Genomic DNA, 22,756 nt, shown 5'->3' on the forward strand with positions numbered 1-22,756 from the left:
GACTCCCACTTTGTGGTAATGAATATACAACATGATCTTTAAAAAAAAAAAAAAAGGAAAAGGACTTATGAAGATTTACAAGGTCCAAGAAATAGAATGGCAAGAGCAATCATATCCATCTCTCTAATTGATTAGAATGTTACGATTTTTAATTATCTATTCAATCATACCTCCTCGGATTTTCATGAAATACTTTTTTTCTAATTATCAATGTACACAAACACAAACTTTTTATACAAGAAACTTAACCTTCTGAAACTTTAATCTATGAAATTACTTGGAGCTTGAGGTGCTTAAAGGATTTAAACTCTGCACTAGGGTTCAAATGCTTTGGGAAATTTCTCTAATTTTCACTCCACTGCAATGAAGATCAACAAGATGTTCTGCGTAGTTGAAACACAAGGGTTTTGTGGCTCCCTGTAACTGTAGAGATTACGAAGCATATTGGGTCAAATGTAATTTCATATTTTTAAAAGTCACTTATTGTGTTTAAACTTAAATATTTAACTTTAATCAATATAGTGTGGTGAGACTGCTCATATACTTATTCCAAATGTAAAACTAACAATTTCCTTAAGTTGACGATATAGGCTGTTATTCCAATCTTTAGGTAATACAACCCATTTTGTCTCACTATTTTAATTCCTAAATCCTCTGCTTTCTCCAACATGTTGAACATCAGAATCCATGTCTATTTAATACCTACATCAAATATTCTTTATCTCCTCGTAATTCAAAGAAGAAATAAATGAAGGAAGCTAAAGACTGACCTTTCTTAAATGGACATTGATCAATTGATGTCCCTAAACTAGTTTCTCAATAAACTCAACTCTTTCTCTGCTGAAAAAGAAAAGAGCAGTTCCAGAATGGCAAGTTAAAAAATTAGCCAGTAAGGTAAGAACATGTAAAAGAGAAAGTATCAATTGCAGAAACAGCATCAGAACCAAATTATCAATAGATGGGAAAAGGATGAAAAATAATGGTGAACAATGAACTACGGATCACTGAAGCAATGTATATGAGGGAACGGAAGAAGCTAAGGGCAATGAGATGGCACAAGGGCAGCAGGAACCTTGTGAGTTTCCTCTCAGTATGATTTTTCCAGGAAAAATCATACCAAGAGGAAAAATTTAAAACCTTGTCAACGAGAAGTAATGTTGTATCAGGCACCCATAAAACACTAACAGAAAATCAGAATTATACTCAACTAAGCCCAGCCTAAATCCTAGCTGATAGGGGGTCATAGGCTTGGAATTTCCCATCTGTTCCCAAGAAGCTTGTACATATAATTGGTATGCACCTAAACCATTCTTTTGTTTCCAAGTGTCAGGATATTTTGAACAAGAAAACATACATCAACATCTTGATAACTGAAAGTCTGCTAAAGCTATTTATATTTATCATAAAACTGTTTGAACCTCCCAAGGGGTGAGCTGCAGACAGCTTCACGTTCCAGATTTCAGCACAAGTGCATCAATCTCCCATTATGACCTACATCCTTTACATCCAAATACGGGGCAAGGGCCTAGCCACCCAACAGTGGTAATCCTCCAGCCAGCATTCACATCTCAGGTGATGACAGAGATACTGTAATTAGGGCCTGCTAGCACAAAAGCCCAAGGCCAGTGTGACAGCCAGTACCCAGTTCACTAGGCATAGCAGAAACACTGCCAATAATTTTCAAAGACTGATCAAACACCACCTGAGGTCAATTCATTCAATCATTTGTTATTTATTCATTCAATAAATATTTATCAAACACCAACCCACCACGTTCCAGGTACCAAACAGTCCCATAGCCTTGTGCCTTAACATTGTAATGTCACACATATACTGATTAAAGTAACCCATTTCCACAGGGAACTCTACTCAATACTCTGTAATGGCCTATATGGGAAAAGAATCTTTAAAAAAAAAAACAGTGGATATATGTATAACATTCACTTTGCCTGAAACTAACGCAACATTGTAAATCAACTATACTCCAATAAAAATTTTTAAAAAAAGAAAGTAACCCATTTCACAACAATAACAATTATAAAACTTGAATTACCACCTCTTTTCCCCATGTTCTATGCTTGAACTTTCATGTGGGTCATATGCATATTTGATACATCTGAGTAATTTCAGGTGGATTCTTCTACTTGTATATAACTACTTCATTAACAGTCACGTTATAACATGTGAGCTTACATGAAGCATTGTGCTATTAAAATAAAAATGTCACTGGATATACTTCACCTTAATGTGAGTGAAACAACTTTTCAACCCACCACCAAAGGAGAGAAAAGCTAGCATGAAACCACAGGAATATATTAGGGATGGATAAAAGCAAGGCCCTGAAAAGGGCAGAGGGAGAAATTGGAAACAAGGGATGGCACCCCTACTTCATGATAGTGTCCAGGGCTATCGTCACTTCTGCTCCAGGATGCATAACTTAAAATACTTCAGATGTGAGGGAATCAGTTATTCCTTTTATTTGTCTTGCCTAAGTTGCAAAGTGAGATGTTTTCCATAATTTCATTCTGTAATTTGATGTCTAATCCTTCCAGTTCATGATTTTATGGATTTCAACCAAAATGAGGACTCTCTTCTTTTGTCTTCTGTCTCCAGGTGACTCTAACTGTGTTACCGAGATGCAGGCCCAGGTTATGTACTGCCCTAGGTATGCCCTTCTCTCCGTTTTCTCTAGGTTCTAGTGAATAATCATTTATCCTTTGGAGGTGTTTGAACCAGAACTGCATATTCTATTATATACACACTCAAGTTCACATATACAAATATATATCACATATTTCCCATATACAGTAAAATCATACATACGCCCACAAAAAAATGTTTTCCTCATAAAATTAACTTAAAACTATTCAAGGAGTTTGGTCCACATCATCATTTCATGTGTTAAAATAAATAGGTAATTAATATCCTTTCTTTCCATGATATGTCAACTATGAGCAGTATCTGGCAGATTCTGGCTAATAAACTCCAAAATAACAAATACATACTTAGCAAAAACATGACTATATTAATTGTTTAATGTAAATGAAGAATTAGCATGTTGGTCAATTTTTTTTTCTAAAATAAACTTGTTTATAAATGCTAGTAGTTGACTAAATAATTGTTTAAAGAATGACCGTTCTTTTGGAAGGCCCACGTAAAAACAAAACAAATAGAACTTCAGACTTAATCACTCTAGGCCAAAATTTGAACTTTCCTTTGAGCTGTATAGATTTAGACAGGATCATGGCAGAAATGAGCATTTCCTGGGAACAATTATCCAACCAAGCCCCACTGGTTTCCCTTCACCATCTCAAAATCACAGCTGGTGATTTCAAACCACAGGGAAAAGTGAGTGATGGCCTCTGGGTTGCTACTGAGAACTATTTTCAGAGTATTTGTAGGTGCCCCCTCTCTTTTCCAGAGGGCACAGTGGCTCTTGAACCAGATTTTGTGTGCGTGCAGTTCCTTCCCTGTCTGCCCTGCAGCATATCTGACTTCTCCACTTCCAGGAGCTGTCCTTAGCCACTGCGACCTCGGTTCCTGCAGGTGACAGTATGGCTTTCTGCTGATTTATTAAAAATCTCCCATTTTATGGCTCCTGTGTACTCTCTGGAGTGTGATCATGTGACCAGGATAATGACAATCTGTCTCCCTGCTAACATTTCTCTACTTTGGTTATTTGTTTGATAAAGTGAGGAGCTTCCCTTTTGTTGCCCTTCATCAGAGCTTAATGTCTTTACTTTGGGATCAATATACTTTATGAATAATTTTATTTCCTTCTATTTTTATGGTCTTTTCTCCTCATTATCATACTGAGTTTATTAGCTGGTGCTGTCAGTATCTTTACCCTGTCATATGTTCCTGAGGTACAGTAAATATCACTTGTGTTGTAATTAATATGCACACCCTCTGCAGTAATTAAAGTACAGACCCCTTCAACCAGCTGAGCTTCCTACACTAATTCCACCTTATCTTCATAATGAACTTATTGTAATCTGAAACTACTACTGAATATTGTTCAGTAAGGCTAGAAGAATGAAATCTAACGAGATGCAATAATATTTGTGCACATGTTAATATAAAAAATGAATTTAATTAGTCTAAATCTAATTAAATTTCCCATACAATTAAAAGCCACCCCTTCCTTCCATTTTTTAGAAACTAACAAATGCCGAATTATTGCCCTTCCAGTTACTCCTATCAAGAAGCAGACTGGACAAATGCTTTCTTTCCCCATTAGATACACACAGCAAAATCTAGAAGAGCCAGAAGAAGGATAGTGACATAGTAAGGAAATAGCTAAATCCCTTTAAGGAACTACCATGTGAAATAGATGACTTTTAAGAGTAGACAAATCAAAAATCTGACCTTTCTAAAAAAGAGAAACTCAAGGAAAATAGCTTATCAAACCAATCTGCCAATCAAAAAAACAGGTTTTTAAAATATCTAATACCGGACTCCCCTGGTGGCGCAGTGGTCAGGAATCTACCTGCCAACGCAGGGGACACAGGTTCAATCCCTGGTCCGGGAAGGTCCCACATGCCACAGAGCAGCTAAGCCCACACGCCACAACTACTGAAGCCCACACGCCTAGAGCCTGTGCTCCTCAACAAGAGAAGCCACAGCAATGAGAAGCCCGCGCACCGCAACGAAAAGTGGCCCCCGCTCACCGCAACTAGAGAAAGCCCGCGCACAGCAACGAAGACCCAACACAGCAAAAAATAAATTTCTAAAAAAAAAATTAAAATATCTAATACCAAGTGTACATTGCAAGTGGCACTAAGGCACAGTCCCTGTCCCCAAGGAGCTTATATTTTAATGAAAGAAATACATATTTCAATTCAGAAAGATTTATTGGGCATCTACCAAAAATAGCACAGACAATGAACGTCATAGAATTTCTAAGCAGCATGAAAAAAGGAAAGTCTAGCACTAAGCTTGCACCTTGAGAGACGCGAGAGAGAACATTTGGGGCAGGACACTAACTGATGTTGCACATATTCGATTTTGCTGGAGAAGAAGGTCTGTGTAAGTTAGGAAAAAATAGACACAAAAGACCAAATCAAGATACATAATTGGCACAAAAGAGGAACACGGTAAGGAACTGCATGTGCACTTAATATTATACTTATATCGTCAGGAAATCAGCAAGGAAAGTGAGTACCTAAAGTGCAGACGCACCATAGGCAGGGAGCTGGCAAAGCAGCCTGAAAACTGGGTGAAGGGTCGGGCATGATGACCACAGCCGTGCCAGGCAATGGAATTATTTCAAGGTGGAAAGAATTTACCAATAGGGTAGAGCCCTGCTTTTTAATTATTCACAGTAATGACCTGGATCTTGGAAATAAAGGAGTTATTTCCTAGATTGTAGACTGAACTAAATGAGCAGGGAACACAGCATGGAGGACTGATAAAACACACACACACACACAAACACACACACACACAAATACATCAATTTGAGAATTTAAAAGTGGTTTAGTGGTCAAAACACCTGTTAATTAGGACAAGACATTTACTCCCACAGTTGTTTTCTTGTTTTCTTTAAAAACTACCTCTGTTTATGGGAGATTTATGAGACACGTTACCGAATGGATTACTTGGAAGGAAGTAACCAAGTGATGTTATCTTTGCAGTAGTGGAATCCAAACTCCACCATTACCTGGCACCTGCGCTGGCATTCTCAGAGCAATGATGGATTGGCTCCCCAAGCAAATCAACATCTACTCTCCTACTGAACTTGATGTGAACTTAATTGCGAAAGAACAGAGAAGCGTTCAGAGCAGCACCCATGCAACAGTCTCTGTAAAATTATCAGTGGTCTTGCTTTTAGGCATGAGGTGTCCTTTGGCAGCATTGCCTGCCCATGCCCCAACTACCACCGCTGACACCACACATTGATTCTGTCACTGCCCTGACCCCCTACTGCATCCTGAGCCTCTACTTTGAAACGGCACTTTTTTTCTTAATGCATTAAGTACATAGAAAGTTAGGAACCTAGAATCATCTCATGCCATTCCTTAATATAATAAAATGAAATTTAAAATTGTATGAAGGTTACACCACTCAGAAGACAATGAGTCCTAAGTAGAAACCTGATAGTCTAGGAAGTTATCCTAAAAAGCAAACTTCTGAGATCTCAACGTAGAGCTTCAGAGATGAAAACAAATAATGTGTTGAGACGGAGTGCTAAAGCTATGCATTACAAATCAAAGGAACTAAAATAAAGTTAGGCGTTCTCTAGAAGAGTGCTCACTATATTTTAAGGAAGATTTAAATGTACTTCAAAAGGGAAGCATGGAGAAAATGGAATGACAGTGATATCAAAAAAAATTACAAAGAAAATCTGGGCTAAAATAAAACTAAAACAGATGTTGACATCTACCTGATAGCAAATATGCTTCTTAATGTTGATTCTGACCAGCAGAAGGGAACCTACTCGGAAAGAAATCTGATAGGAATGAGTGGAGATCCTAAAAGACAGACTTTTAAAATTCCTGATTGGGTTAGGCTATGCCACTGAAAATCATCGAATCTGGAATGTCAGCCCATTTTTAGTGAACACAAGGCATGTGTGTACCAACAGGTATATGTGTGACTGTGTTTGTGTGCGTGTATGCACTTGTCTATATAAGAAAGCAAAAATTCAAGCTCAGAAAATGAAGTAATGTGAAATTTCCTTTGGCATACTCCTCCAGTATATTTACTGAAAATACACTTATCTTAATTTACATTTGTTCATCTTTAAGCTTTGTGTTCAGTTCACTGTAGGACCTGAAACCTAATGCTGAAGAATGGTTTCAAAGGTCAGAAAAAGTTCTAAATATTAGCAACACTGTCGCTCATGAGCGTGTCTGCATCAGTTTTAAAAACTGTTCACATGAAGGATGCGCTTGGCTTTGGAGAAAATATTTTGTGGCTCATGGTTTACTCTGTACATTCAGCATAGTTTGGGAGCAACGCTAATGTTTATGGGTTACTGCACTAACTTAGAAATTATATTTTTAATGCAAAGGAACCTTTCTTGGAAAGCAGCTGTACTTATATTTGCTCAATGGTGAGATTAGTGACAAGGTCTAGGAACCTAAGAAGAAAACAGATGTCAACTCAAGGCAGTAGTTTTGCAACTGTGGTGAGTGTGTGATGGAGTGGTCAATTTCAAACCTCCATTTGGTGATATATTCTTGATCCAATAACAGCTTTTCAGCGGGCCGTGTTCATAAGGGAAATGTCAGTAAGAAGGGTTTTGCTGTGAGCCTCATGGTGTCTTCTCTAGCCCCTCTGGTCAGTTTGTTTATGTACTGGACCATCGATCTCTTAACATTAGCCAGTTGAAACAAAGAATAAAACATGACAACTAAATGATAAATGAGGTGGGAAACAGAACATTCTAGGATGCTTTACATAAAAGACATCCTTGAAGGAAACCACTGATGAGGAAGAGAAAGTTGAAAAACTGGGAAAACTAAGCCATAAGCTATTCTCATTCTGTGTGTGTGTGTGTGTGTGTGTGTGTATACACACACACACTGTATATATATTTGCATGTAAAATATATATTTTTAATAATTTAATACTACTGACTTCTGTAGAAAACACAAATAGCAGCATTTACACCTCTCTTATTTCCAGAATTACTGAGGGGAGTTCGATAATGTATATAAAACTTTTAATCTACTAAATGTTAGAACTGTCATAATTTTTTTCGCAGTTATCACTTTCCTTTGGTAATAAAAGCCCTAACTGTATCACCAGATGTAAAAGCAACACCAACCTAGTTTGCCATCGTTGTTTTTCCAGCTTACTGAATGTGATTCCAAAATTAAATTTCAATGGTTTGCAAAACTCTTCTCTCAAATTAAGGCAGAAGTGACTGAAGACACTTTTAGCTACACCTGCTCAACCGCTAATTTAATGAGAAAATGACTTAGAAATTGCAAGCGGTAGATATAACAATATTGTTGGTATGAACTAAGAGATGTTGCAGTACAGACAGCTCAAGGATCCATCTTTAATACTCTGATTCCTCCATCTTTCTTCATACCTAGCCTGTTTCAAATAAAGAATACGCCCAACTCCTCACTGAGTGGCCCAGCATGTTTGGATGTGAAATGGTACGGTTAAGGACTAGAAAAATTATTCTCCTGTAAGTGTTCAATATTAAGACAGTTTCTGTCCACTCTTACCTGTTCAGCCATGTCGCCAATGTCCCAGACAAGCTGTGGGCCTGCATCGTGAGCGCTAGCGAGCAGCATAGCTCCCAGCCAGCCTCCTGCACCACGAGCTGGCCCATCACTGGAATCGGAACCCAGTCCGGAGCCATCGCAGCAAGGGCTGCTGCTCACTGGCCATGAGGACAGCATCATGCGGTTCTGGGACGCCTCCGCTGTGGCGCCCCAGCCATCCGGCAAGTTGAGCACTGCTGGCCTCTTCCAGACGGACAGCACGCACGCTAACAACCTGGCCTAAGCCACAGTAGACGACTGGCCACCCTTCCTTAAGATTGGCTGCTTCTAACCCTGCAGCGACGATCCTCTGCTCAGCGTGCAGAAGTTGGCGTTCTGCAAGTACACAGCCCAGCTGGTGATGGCCGGCACTGCAGGCCAGGTGCTGGTGCTGGAGCTAAGCGACGTGCCTTAGAAGCAGGCAGTCAGCATGGCCAGCGTAGACCCCCTCCAGGACCGCGAGGGCTTCACGTGGAAGGACCATGGGCAGCTGATCCTGCGCCTGGGCCGCTGCCCTGGCCTCCGGCTTCCAGCCCATATGCTGGTTCAGTGCTGTCACCCGGTGCCATTCCTGCCGTCTCGCAGCACGCCGAGTGCAGCCTGTGGCTTTTGGCACAAGTCATGGCTTTGGCCTCTTTGACTACCCAGCCCTGGTCTGGCCAAGTGAACCCTTCACCCCAACGACTCCCCGGCCATGGAGAGGCCGCTATCCCAGGTGAAGCTGCTTACAAAGTTGCTGTGCTGGTCTTTCGGGCGCATGCGGAAGAGCTGAGTCTCAGGCAAGAAGTAGGATGCTAATGCCAACAGCAAGTTTCTGGAAGCCAACACGCTGCCGGCGGAGCAGGCCTGCCCCCAAGACCTGGGGATGATGCCACTGCAGCTCTGCATCAGCCCCGGTCGGCCGAGGACTCCCTCCCGGGCGCTGTGCACTTCTATTATACTTTGCTGACGTGTTCCTTGAGACGCAGCCACACACCAGCTCGGACTCCATGTGTGCTACGCTCCAGCCATGCAGGCGTCAGGAAGCTGCAAGAGCCTTCGGAAGGGAACAGAGGAGCGAACAACGCCCCACGAGCTCGTGTCGGCCCTCCCAGCGCTGGACGCACGCAAACGCCCCTAGACTGACCAATGACGAGGCTTCGTGGGTTCTGGCGCAGGCGCAGAACTTGTAGGGCGGACGCCGTGCTCGTCGGGTGGGCGGGGCCGTTCAAGGTGTTCGCGCTGCCCGAGGAAAGCGCCAGGACAAAGTTCAGGGTGATGGCCCACGAGAGCTGTCGCGTGCACAAGGTGGCACTGACTACACTTGCCAGCGTGGCCTGAGAGGACTATGCCAAGACGTGCCTGGTCTGCCTCCCCAGGTGTACTACTCCTGTAGCCGGAAGGGGGACACAGCCGCGTCACCTCCTGTGTCTTAAAGTGCCACAGCCAGTTTTTGCCTGAAACTGCTAACCTGCTGGCTCCAGTGGGACCTGCCAACCCTGACCCCAGGTTGTGGGCCTGGACTTGGCCCAGAGCCTCTGGGGCAGATTCACACCGACCTTTCCTACAGGTAGGTGGCTACCCTGGAGCCCAAGTGCCAAGGCAACCCAAGCTACCTCCCACTCCACACACCGTCCTTCCCCACTCTCTTTGCAGAAAGAATTTTTCTAATGTCCGTGCTGGGCTGGACAGTCATTTTAAAACTATTTTGGTACTGGGCTGGGGGTGGGCAGGTGGGCAGGATGGGTTTCCCTATAGATTGTACCTTGGGGTTTTTTCTGTCTTTTTTTTAAATTAGCAGTTTTAATATTAAAATTACTGATTTTTAATTTTGAAAAAGAAAGCATTTAATATCTCTTAAAAGGGGAAAAAAAGAGAGTATCAATAGAATGAGCCAGAACAAATATTTTAATTATAATTCTATTTTACATGATTCTCTGTACCCAGCATTGTTACCCAGAATGTTTTTGAGCAATGGGAAAGGAATCAGATACTTATTTTTAGCCAAAACATTAAGGAGTTTATGCCTGAATTTCATAAGTGATAAGGTTACCCATGTGCCTTTGAGAAAATGCTGAGAAACTTTTCTGAGCCTCAGACAGAAAATAGAAGTTTTGAACTTCTTTAATGGCTGTGCCTTCCAACGTAGAACAAAGGGAAAGAGTTATTGAGGTAACTAAAACAAAGCAAGAAATACTGCAGAAAAGGAGAAAAATATTTTTCCCCAGGTCTGAATCTAGCAGCTCAGAACACATGTAGGAGATGAATGAACTGAAAAGGTATTTGCAGCCGAAGAGATAGATGCTGAGCTATTATTTCTTGTGATGCTATGAGATATTTATAACAACAAAAAAAAAACTCTTGAAAATAAAATCAGCACCCAGTTTCTCAGCAGCAAACAACCTTAAGACTCTACTTGCAACATTATACCTTAAACACCAATGCATGTTTAAATATTTTAATAATGGCTTAAATAGAATTTTATTTATCAGCTCTGCCTATATTCACATGCTATTTTCAGAATATTTCCTTTAATAAGCTTCTTTCCCCATAAGTACAATAATAAAGGTAAACTTAGAGCAAAATATTTTCTTTTCAGACTGCATCCTTATTCTAAAATGCTAATCAAATCATAACATACAAAAACCTTTAAGTTTTAAGTGTGGTACTTAATTCTTGAAAATATTAAAAGTAGGTTTTTTAGTAGTCAAATTTTTTATAATCCAAAAAGTATCATAAAGTCAACTTTGAAAGTGTGCTCTCTTACCTTTCTCGTTTACAAAAATAATAATATACATATATAAAGGGCTTGATATTTCCCTTAGTGAGCTGTAAGTTCCAGAAATCAGAGGACATTACTGGAACATCTGTTATTTCACATTTTCCACTGAATGGCTTACACGGTCACATGGTCAGAAGACAATTACCACCATACTCTCAGTCATTAGGGGCTTTGCAGTTTATACTACAGGCTTTCAATGTTTTTACTCTCTCTTGGTATTGGTTCATACAAGTGAAAGAGGTGGATTAAACTGCTCTGGTGCACCAAGTGGTATCATATGGGCCTGAAATAATTCACATATCTCACAAAGCTCTTGGAAAGAGATTTTTTGCATGTGAAATAAAACAAAACCCATTTAGTTGTAACCCTCATGCAACATTTTGGTAAAATCAAATCCAAGATGTATTCTTTGTCATAAGTCTCTGTCTTCTATACCCTTTCAAAGCAACTTGTTGACAAGTGAAAAGTAAATTCTTGATGTGGTAAGTTTTTGTCTTGGCTCGCCTTGGGGGATTGCTTATGTGTTTGTTTGTTTTTCTTTGTTTCACTTTGTTGTTTGTTGTTGTTATATGATACCAAAGAGTTGATTTGATATATTAGTTTCGGGTCACGGTAGTGACTTAATTAGATATGTTATTTTATTTGCAGATGTTTAGCACACAGTCTCATAGACAAAGCCTAAATGGAGACTCAGCACATTAAAAGGTACGAATTTATGAGAAATACCATACAAAACTGAGTAGAAATTGAGGAGTTCATAAATAATCTATACTGACTTATGATTTCAAATCCATTTCTGAATTTTTTTTCAGATTTCATGATGTATTCCTTAAAATAAGACAAAAAGGAATGTTATGTAAGAACTTTACATTATATGTCTTAAAAACTAACATCATATTCACTGTGGTGACTTAATTTTCCACAGATAGTTACGATATTATCTCCCTCCCCTATGTTCTTCTTAAATGTCACTTTGACACTACTCCCAGCAAAAGATGAGGTCTATGTGCCCTCCCTTTAAAATGAGCTGATTTGGTGACTCTTTTGACTAACAGAGTATGGCATTTACAAAGCTATTGACTTTTGTGGCTAGGTCATTAAAGACCATGAAGCTTCTGCTTTGTTAACTTTGAAATTGTATATAAAGCCCAACTGCACAGAGCCACCATGCCATGAGGAAGACTAACCCACCCAAGAGAAGAAACCACATGGCAGCCATGAGAATACAAGAAGAGAGAGGGGTGTCTAAGCGGCCCCCAGCTGCTTGGCCTCCCATTTTTCTAACTCTAGTACTGCCTCTAGCCCCCATCTAACTTCAGCCCCAAGAGAGACCCTGAGCCTCGACCACCCAGCTGCACCCCTTCCAAATTCCAACCCACTGAAACCATGAGAGATAATAAAACAATAGTTGTTTTAAATCATAATTATGGGTGAATTAATTTATCAGTCATTCATTTAGTAAATAAATATTTTTGAATGTCTGCTCTGTTCTGGGCAATATCTTGAGTACAGAATCCTGCAAAGATTTCTCCTCCTAGAAAGGAGTTTAATTAACCCCTTCATCCTCTGTGCTTCCATGGCTTTTTAGACTGGTAAAAGAGCACTTATTTCTTTTGTCCATATTGTATAAGTTGTATACGTTTGGTTGTACATTTATAAATTCAGGATCTGGATCACGTTCGTTTTGTTTCCCTCAGCAGTGTCCGTAGTGCATACACATGTTTGCTGACTGATTTATAGCACCTATCTGGATAAGGACATTCAACACAAGGAAATGATACCATTATCCCCCAGGGTACAAATTAAAAACTGATAAAGGTTTTCATATATAGATTGTTTAAAATAGCCAAAGTTTTTGAGGAAATTAATTACTTTTTTAAATATTTGAATATGTAATCATTGCTATTAAGCTACTTACTGTAGCAGTCAAAAAAGGAAGCATTTTTCAAATATCCTGGTCATTAATAAACAAGCCTTAAGCTATTAAAATAACTATCTCTTAAACTATTTTTTTATTTGTCAAATAGTCTGCTTCCATTTTGTTCTCATTGTAGCCTAAAACTGAAAAGGGCCCTGGATATGATAAGAAGTAATGTCCAGGCCTCCTAGTTACAATCTTCCTTCCTACCACTAGTCTATGCTGTTGCACTAAGTACCAAATGCTCATTCAGTGTCCATAGGCATGTTGAAAGGATAACTTTTAAGATTTTCAGCTCAGATGGAAAAAAGTCAAATGCCTGATTGTTTTCTCAAATTTGAAGCAAACAATTTAAAAACAATTCTGTTCACAAAATATATATTTTAATTCATAAATTTAAGTTTTAAAAACTTTGTCAATTCAGAAAAGAAAATTCAGAGAAATCTTTTTTTAAATCTCTCTAATTTTGAATAGAAGCAATCCAATCATCATAGTTTTGCATTCTTAAAATGTTCAGTTTTTGTTCACTTCTCCTGGTCCTTTGCCCTGGTTTGATCTACATTTAATGATCAAATGAATTTCCAAATCCCATGAATTCTACCTCAGCACTCCTTTCTCTGCCTAACCCATTTCCTCCCCTTTCTATTAGTATAGTTCAGAACCTTAATGGCTAAAAATTAAATAACAGTACAGGCAAAGATTTATTGAGGTCTTATCTGTTTGAAGCCCTGTGCTAAGGGCTTCATATATGTTACCCTGTTTAAACCTTACATTAACATGGTGAAATAGATTCTAAAAGTATTCCTGTTTTACAGATGAGTAAATCTTGGAGGACTTGCAGAACTAAATAATTTGCCTAAGGCCATAGTCAGGAGTGCTGGAACCAGTATGCAAATTAGAGAGTGAGACCCAGAGCCTAGTTTTCTATCCTACTTCTCTAACTCATGGCTGGAAAGTACTTTAAAATCTAGTCCACTCCCCATTTTTTTCTTCATTCTCCTTTAACATTCCTGCAAGTTGTCACAAGCCTGTGTTGAAACATCTCCAATGACTGTCATAATAGTCTCCTATCTCTCAACTCCAACTCACACTAATTGTACCAGACTAATTGTTATCAAAAGCTTTTCATCAAAATACCCCTCTGCTCAAATAACTCACATTTCTAAATGAAGCAAAGGTGACCACTTCAGATATCCTAAACTCCCTCCAAACCTAGCTATTCACACTCTTCAATTCATAATCCGCATCCAGAATCCTACTTCTAGGGTTGTCCTCATGGGGATAATATCCTATGTTCTCCATCTTAAAATATGGTCCCCACTGCCTCTATCTCTACATATCCCTGTTCTTCTCATCCTTCAAGAGCCTCTTAAAATTGACACAACTTTTGCCACATATTATTTTCTATGGTGTATTATAATTACATGAACGACAAAATTCAGAGATCGGCTGCTGTGACTTTGCCTATCCTCCACTAATCTGTTTTGAGAATAGTCACAATTTTGTCTTAATTTCTCTCTAAGAAACTTGCAGTGTTTTAATATAAAATACCAAGAAATATTTGATGGATGCGATATGCATGCATGCATATGTGGATAGATGGATGAAAGCATTAAAAACAAATGAGCTCCATTGTTTCTGCGTATATAAGTAATGCTTCAGAAATGTCCGAATTCAAATTACTGGCTCTTAATAAACCCTTTAGCTGCCTGAACACTACCATAGTGTTACTAATTCAACCAAGTGCTGTCAGACTGCACTTAACAGGTTTTTAGTTAATTGACCAAATATTTGACTGGATTTAAAGCATAGTCTTTCAAAGTAGTTTTTGATAAAACCAAACTTTATGGAGTTTGTTGCTTAAACTCATTTGATATGGTATAAAGCAAACATCTCTTGAACCTTAAGACTGTAATCTGTTCAACATTTTAGGAAACATTTTATTGCTTACACATACAGAATGCACACCTAGTATTATAAACCAAAATACAAAGATCTGTGAACTGAAGGTCATCAGGGGTCATACATGGTGGTCAAGAGGAAGACAAGCATGCACTCTTTTACTATAATTTGTGGTGATTTGCATTTGTAAAGAAAAAGAGTCAATAGAAATAATCAATATGAGTGTATGTGTGTTTTTCCTTCTTAAGAAGAGAAACACATGACCCAAAATAGTACTGGTTTTTAAAAAAAAAAATTAAGATTTCAAATTGAAATATTTTAGAAATAATTAGCCTTTGGTAAAACTGTCAAGTGGAAATTCATTTTTATTCCCAAAATATGTTTTTTCTGTGCTACTTTAGCTTTGTTTTAATTTGCTATTTAGCAGTGCCCTGAAATATTAATAAATTGTTTAATAAATTCCTTCTAACTCTTAATAGATTTTTAATGAAGAAATCTATCTTAGAGATCTGTGAGAATTGATATTACATACTTTCTCAAAGTGTTAAATTATTGACCCCCTGAACCATTTCATTGAACCTCTGTCCTTTGTTTGCCATCATATATATTCAGATCTTCTTAGAAATTTTGTGAAATGTAAAAATCATTGATTCTGTAAACCATAATAACAGGTATTCTAGAAATGGGAAGGCAAATATTTCATCCACAGAGTCAGTTTACAAAAAATAAAAAGTTTTATTCCAGATTATAGTGTTAAATCATTTATAATTAGCCTGATGAGTAAAATAAGCCCATAGTACTTAAGACTTTGGATGAGGGTAGAAGAAAACAGTCCCACAGGGGTTCCATCATTGGTCTGTTTTCTACTAAACACGCACCTAGATATCCCTCCAGGGTTGCCTAAGTGTAAGGGCTGTAACAGCTCCAGATAAATCCCTTTCTCCACGCTGATTTTCAGCACACAGGAAGGTCAGCTCTGGAGTCTGACAGAGTCAAGGTGCATTTTATCAGAATTTCTAGGAGGCTGACTCCCCTGTTTTCTTCTCTTCTGGATCATGACAATAAAACACAATGCTCGGCTTCAGAAATAGGTAAATTTGGAGATAAAGGAAATTTATGGCACTTTCATACCCCAATCCATTTATGCCTCCGGAAGAAATTTATACGGGGATTATCTCTGTAGATTTTGGAGACAAAGTGGTTAGTGAAAAGCCTGTGGGCTTTGCAGTCAATCAGATCTGGATTTGACCCCTGGCTCCTCAATTTACTAATTATTTGATTTTTGATAATTTAACTTCTCTGAATCTGTTTCTTTATAATGTTACCAAATTTGTAGGATTGGGAAGAAAGATTAAATGAGATAAAGCATATATGATTTTAAGTGTTTGTTACCAAACTCGACACATAGTAAATGCCAGTGACTGTGGTGGTTAAATTCTCTGTAGGTTCCAAAGTCAATCTTCCTCTATGGACAGGGTGGAGGGCTATGAATTAAACTCATTGTGAAGTTCCCCAGGGGATGTCATCCTCTTACACCTCAAGGGCTAATTCAGTGTTGAAATTAAAACTCAGATTTGGTTTTAAGTCTACCTGCCATGGCCCAGGAACAGGGAGGGTGCGACTCTGCCCTGAATGCCCAGTGAGAGCCAGTGCAAAATGGACAGTTTGGGGAATTACTGTCGATTGGGTCAGACAGACCTGGGAGCTTTTTGTACTTATTTCGTTTGTTTGTTTTGTACTTGTTTTGTAACATTTCCCAACAGAGAAACCTTAGGAAATCTGCTTGAATTTTCTACATCTCCATTTCCTTATCAGCAAAATATGAAAATAATGACATGTCTTTAATTCACAACAACTACTTTATGCTAATATTATGTCATGGCAATATTAGCAACATAGCTAATATTAAGGATTAAAATCCTTAGAGAGACTCTTGATCCTATACAATATACTTTGTATGGCCCTGTGTTTCAGAGTTCCCCAAGCAGAGTTCCCAAGTTTCCCTGAACACTTGTCCTTAGAGATGTCCTGAGAAAAAGAATAATCAGAGTTCCATGGTCAAATATAGATGGGAGACACTAAACTTGTTACCCTTTCTTGGAGGGTCACAATTAATACTGACATATTAAAAGCCTTGAGAAATTCTTCAGAAAAGGAAACTATACAACTCAATGGTCCCCTGAGAGTGTTTCCCAAAATATTAAATATACAGTCCCCTTCCTTTTCTTTCTCATAATATCCCTTGGCATGGGTGTTTAGCGGAACACACTTTGGGAAACATCAATTACCCTGGCCTCCTCAGATTAGCTAAAATTTTGTACTAGCTGCAAAGGATGTGAATTGTTGGGTGGTATCAACATCACAGATGGTGCTGGTGCCTTCTGATGGTCACAGAAACCAGCTCTGACCAACCCACATCACTTATCAGGGGTTCTTTGGTCCCACAAAGTAAATCTCCTTTTTAACTACCAAGTGGACTTGCATTTTGTTCTTGTCTTTTAAAGTTGCCCCATCACATTGAAAGAGGTGAATACTGGGAAGAGGGAAAGTGACACATACAAGACTCAGAAATCTTGATGGAGGTATTAGTATAACTCATACGCATTCTTAAGCATGGATATTTTGCACTGATAATCACATACATTTATGGATATGATTTGGATTCTGTGAATGATTAATTCCAGGCAAACTGGACCAAAATTTGAAAACCAAATCAGACCAAAATCTGATTACTGAGGGGAGGGTCCGAGTGTGTTACTATTGTACTTCCTAGGACCTAGCCAAGCAACAAGACTTGTCATTGACGCATTACATATAAGACATAGTACTACTCACTGGATGTATAGTGATCTATAAGACATATACATGTTCTCCAAAAGAATGTCTGACACATAATAGGCCCTAGGTAAATATTTGCTAGATATATGAGCAAACTAAAGCAAAGAGTTTTACTAGGCCCTACAAAGAGACCTGGATTTACATTACAAAATGAAGAGGGGACTATGCAGTTTTTATTAATGTTTAGTATTGACTTAAGTACACGTTAAATAGTTTCAATTAAACTTTCAGTCAGGTTCTAATTTGCCAGTTGTGTAAAAAAGAATTAAGGATGAGGCTGGCAAAAGAGCCAGGCAAAGTTTTGCATTAAAAAAAAAACACTGCAATTTTGGTGCAGGTCTATAGGAGAACAAAATATGTAACTTACCTAAAGAAGTCAGACCTCTGGGATCATATTTGAATGAAAGGACATGGCCAACATGGAGCCCGAAGTGTCTCAGGGAAACCATATCTGCATAAAACTCAGTTACTACCTGGAGTTTGGGTTAGAGTCCATCAGAGGGATGGCAATGACAGTTTCCATGAGGAAGAATTTTTTTCAATAGGAAAGACTAAAGTTTGAGGATAGAATGAAGTAACAAACCAGAATGGAAGAAACGCAGATATGGGAGAGAAGAGCAGCCCACAAGTTCAGGGGCAAAGCCCCATCTAGAACCACAGAAGAACTCAGAGAGGAGCTGAGAAGGTCATGTATGTTGTACATCAAGACTTTATATATAAAGAATTCCTTATGGCTCCATTGGATATTAGTAATTTGACTAAAGAGTAGTGGCTTTTGTTACAGTAATATTTTATGGCAGCCAAGTAGCTTCTGGAATACTGAAAAATTCATGGGAAATAATTCAGTCACACAAATTGCTTAGAAGGGGGCTGAGGGAGAATGCATTTACCCTTGGGGACATCCTAAGATCATCATAAAGTGGCCAGAACATACTGGATTTGTGTAAGGAAACCTGAGTTTCAATTTTGGCCCTACCACTTATTTCCAGTTATGTGACTTTAGGTAAATCATTGAGCCTAGTGAGTTTTAAACATTCAACTGGTTAAAAATAGATATTTTGTAGAGATTCTGTGAAGCTTAAATGATGTGTCTATAAAAATGATTAACTCATTGCCTACCACATAATATGCACTAAAAAGTAGTGTTCGAAATATTGCATTGGCCAAAGATTATATCAGCAAATGATTTTATTTGATAGAACTAGGCCAACATATCCATATCTCTTTTTTCCATTTTCAGTGAAAATTTATCTGCCCACTAAATTACAAGGAAATAAAGTTGAACAAGGAGAGCAATTTGGTGGGCTAACTAGAGATCTCCCTGACTTTTTTTTACTGTCCTCTGATCAATTATATTGCACACAAATATTTCTAAAACTTTAAATGCACTGAAAGTTCACTATGCCATCCAATGTTTTTGTCTGTTTGGTATATGTTTATTCTACATCAGAATATTAGGCTAAGCTATTTTCACAAATTGTACCTACTTTATTTTATTTTATTGAAGTATAGCTGATTTACAATGTTGTGTTAATTTCTGCTGTAGAGCAAAATGATGAAGTTTTATATATATACATATATATGTATTCTTTATCATATTCTTTTCCATTATGGTTTATCACAGGATATTTAATATAGTTGCCTGTGCTATACAGTAGGACCTTGTTGTTTATCCATCCTATATATAATAGTTTGCATCTACTAATTCCAAACTTCCAATGCATTCCTCCCCACACCCACTTGGCAACCACAAATCTGTTCTCTAAGTCTATGAGTCTGTTTCTGTTTTGTAGATAAGTTCATTTGTATCATATTTTAGATTCCACATATGAGTGATTTCATATGGTATTTGCCTTTCTCTTTTTTAAATTTCATGATACTTCAGAGAGACATATAGAATGTTAGGATACCAAAGTGAATTTTTTTTTCATGCCAAACCATAAAATATAAAGTACATTTGCATGTGATCCTGCCTTTTATAAGACCCAGGTAGGCAAATCCTCATAATTTTCCCTTCTTATGCATCTTTCTTAAAATATTGTCTCTACATCACATTTCAATTTAGAAATGAAAGTACCTTTTAATAGTGCCCAATAATATTTATATGTGAGCATGTAATAAAGCATTAGTTAAATGAGTCATGTTATAATGTAACCACAAAAAGCAATTATTAGGGCCTCCCTGGTGGCGCAAGTGGTTGAGAGTCCGCCTGCCGATGCAGGGGATACGGGTTCGTGCCCCGGTCTGGGAGGATCCCATATGCCGCGGAGCGGCTGGGCCCGTGGGCCATGGCCGCTGAGCCTGCGCGTCCGGAGCCTGTGCTCTGCAACGGGGGAGGCCACAGCAGTGAGAGGCCCGCATACCGCAAAAAAAAAAAAAAAAAAAAGCAATTATTAGCTTACCTCTATAAATGCCAAAAAAATAGATGTCAATTTATTTTTCTCATTCTTAAGTCAAACACAAATTGTTTAATTAAATATGTTATATCAATTTAATACATTAAAGAGAAAAAATTCCAACTTTAAAAAAATCCATTTTATTGAATACTAGTGTTTTAACAGTTAGGGAATATTTGCTTCTGAAAATGAGCATCATCTGTCCATTAGTTATGTCAAATACATGTGTACAATTAAATACATGTGTAATAGTTAAATACATATGTGCTAAACACGAAGCTCTGAGGTTAGACAGCCCAGATCCCAACAGTTACTATCTGGGTTACTTAACCTCTATTTGGCTTCGATTCCTCACCTAAAAAATGAGTAACTTCATAAAATTGCAACATAAATTGTATAAAGTTCTTTAGCTCAGGACATAGCACATAGTAAGACTTCAGCTAACGTTAGCTCTATAAATGGTAGTAATAATTGAACTCTATCCCAATTCTTTTTTCTAACCCATACAATTTTTCAATAGTTTAAACTACCTTAAGACCTAGACCAGGCCTAAAATAAATATCACATTATATTTAATTATAGGTGACCTCTGCTTTGAGTCTTTTATAAATGTATTTTTCACACTTGGTTTCAAGCTGGTACCTATCTCCTTAGGTAAAACTGCTTCTTCATCTAAATACCTGAAAAGATGCTAAGGTCATTTTAATTAAAGCAGCAACAACAGATGTATATATGTTCATTAATAAAAGTGTAATTTGTAGCTGTGTTCCTCTGAAAGTTAAGCCAAAAAATTATAAATTATATTGAGACACAAAAAGAAACACTGTTCTCTAAGTCAGATGCTCTATTATTAAAAAATGTCACCCCTTATGAATATCATAAATAGCAAACCCAGGAACAGAGTAACCATTTTAAAAAGTCTGGAGGGGATTCCATAACAACATTTAAATGCATTACTACTCAAACAATTTGATTGGATTATAAAATATTTAAAACTGCAGCTGTAGTTGTGGTGTTTACTGTTGATTATTTTGATTTCAAGATCTTCACACAAAAAAGGTACAAGCTTACAGATGTATTTATGTTTCACTGACAAGTAACCGTACTATAAAATGAACTGTGCATAATACATATTCAGATTAAAAGCGTAAAGTTAGAAATAGAAAAGTAAAATCATAATTCTTTAAAAGTTCTGTCTCCAAACAGGAGCAATCAGTTCAAAATCAAAAATGTCAAATACATGTTCCAGTTGAAAATGATATTAAAAACTAAGTAAAAATACATTAACATGAATTCTGTTTATCATCAAGCTTTACAGTAACTCACCACACATGATTCTATATAAATCTAAAAACACTTTGTAGATATGAAAGCATTTATAACCTAAAAACTCTAAAGTAATAATTTTATTATTTTGTTTCTGAAGATGAGGCCCAGTATCACTTAAAGAGTTACTGCTTTATGGTGACAAGTTTCATTAACATATACTATCATTATATACTTAAAGAAACCCAGTCAGGGCTTCCCTGGTGGCGCAGTGGTTGAGAGTCCGCCTGCCGATGCAGGGGACATGGGTTCGTGCCCCAGCCCGGGAAGATCCCACATGCCACGGAGCGGCTAGAGCCGTGAGCCATGGCCACTGAGCCTGTGCTCCGCAACGGGAGAGGCCACAACAGTGAGAGGCCCGCGTACCACAAAAAAAAAAAAAAAGAAACCCAGTCAGTGGACTAAAAAATAAAGAAAAGAAATAAGAAATATATACATATATGCTTAGTAGGATGATTTTAAAAATATGAAAATAAAAGAATACAGCTGAAAAGATTTTCACTGTACCCAACTTCACTTCCTTTCCAAGATAGAAAATGGGACAATGATGTCCAAACATTCTGATGAACTAAAGTAAATGCCAGTTTCTGAAGCTTCACTGTACAGTTATCTGTGATAAGCTCTATTAATCCCTGGAAGTTAAAGCTGCATTGATGACTCAAACCACCAATAAGACCCCCCATTAGATGGGGAAATACCTCTACTGCAAGGTTTCAATCTTAAGACCACCCCTCAAAGAGACATAGTCCTGTAAGCACCTGATTTTAACCCCATGCTGCCTATAAATTCTGAATATTCACTGTATCAACCCACCCTCCTCAGTCCAATGCTGATAATAATAATAAAGCACTGTTCCTAGAACTTTTGCATTTATGATATTGTTTAATGGACCAAAAGTTTAAAAACTCTTTGTGCTCACTCTTCTTATTCGACAAATAAAAAGAAACTGACACTCAGCTAATTAAGTCTTGCTCAAGGTGGCACAGCACATATCTGAGAAAGCTTAGACCTGGGTAGGATAGAACCTTTTGCTAAAGGGGAGCAATTCTCTGGCTTTGAAGCTGAGTGCGTGCAAGTTCAAATCCTCGCTCCATCACAGGGAGAAGTCACTTGAGTTCTCTGAGCTGCTGTTTCCTCATTGTAAAATAAGGATCCTAGTAGTACCTGCTTCATAATGCTATTGTAAAGCTCAAATGAACTAATGCATGTAAAGTATTGTTTTAGGAGGCTGAATAAATGAGGAGAAGGTGAAGCAAGCATAGGCAATGGTGGTTTTTCAATGTACAATCTCCAAAGCACATTCAACTAGTTGGCGAAGTTTTAGTTCCCAATTAGGGATATAAACATATTCACTAAAATTAAGTTGGGGGTCATTTATGTCCTAATGTTG

The 22,756-nt window shown here is 38.0% G+C and overlaps 1 pseudogene; it reads left to right on the forward strand.

The window, feature by feature from the left end:
* The first annotated feature begins 979 nt into the window (after positions 1–979).
* On the forward strand, positions 980–9,640 carry LOC132501338 (lethal(2) giant larvae protein homolog 1-like; annotated as a pseudogene).
* The last annotated feature ends 13,116 nt before the right edge of the window (positions 9,641–22,756 follow it).

The sequence above is a fragment of the Mesoplodon densirostris genome, chromosome 14, assembly GCF_025265405.1.
Source record: "Mesoplodon densirostris isolate mMesDen1 chromosome 14, mMesDen1 primary haplotype, whole genome shotgun sequence".
Classification (NCBI taxonomy): Eukaryota; Metazoa; Chordata; class Mammalia; order Artiodactyla; family Ziphiidae; genus Mesoplodon; species Mesoplodon densirostris.